Source organism: Pseudorasbora parva, chromosome 4, assembly GCF_024679245.1.
Source record: "Pseudorasbora parva isolate DD20220531a chromosome 4, ASM2467924v1, whole genome shotgun sequence".
NCBI classification, from domain to species: Eukaryota; Metazoa; Chordata; class Actinopteri; order Cypriniformes; family Gobionidae; genus Pseudorasbora; species Pseudorasbora parva.
The window spans coordinates 36516466-36517188 of record NC_090175.1 but is presented as its reverse complement, the minus strand read 5'-3'; positions in this window follow the sequence as shown (position 1 = coordinate 36517188).

Sequence of the window (723 nt, the reverse complement as noted above, 5' to 3'; positions counted from 1 at the left end):
GTCACGTCCAAGTTATTCCATTGGTTCTCAGACAAGGGGGCAGGGACCACTAGCTGGACATGACAAACTTTCAGGGGAGCCATAGTTAAAGGGATAGTTCACCCAAAAATGAAAATTCGGTCATCATTTGCTCACCCTCAAGTTGTTCCAAACCTGTATGAGTTTCTTTGTTCTGCTAAACACAAAAGACAATATTTGGAAGAATGTTTGTAACAAAGCAGATAGAACAACCATTGACTATACCATAGTATCCCCCCCCCCCCACACTAATGTAGTCAATGGTTGCTCTATCAGCTTTGTTACAAGCATTCTTTAAAATATCTTCTTTCGTGTTCAACAGAAGAAACTCATACAGGTTTGGAAAAACTTGAGGTTGAGTAAATAAAGACAGAATTTTTGTTGAACCCTCCCTTTAAGATGAACAAGTCTTGTTTCTCATGCTAGGAGAACAGAGAAGATGTACACGACTGAAATTCTATCTTTGAGGGGGTTTTTTTTGGGGGGGGGGGGTTATTCTGTAATGCTAGCAGAGAGTCAATGAAAACGCTAGGTGAACTACTAAGAAAGGCAACAGTGCCCTCTGTAGACAGAATGTCTACTTTATAAGAAATGGTGTCAATGTACCCTGGGAACTGAAACAGTTACAAACCAAATAATGTTGTAATTTCACCAGAAAGGGTTTAAATACAAAAAGTGTTAAACAAAAAGACTCAAACATAAGAC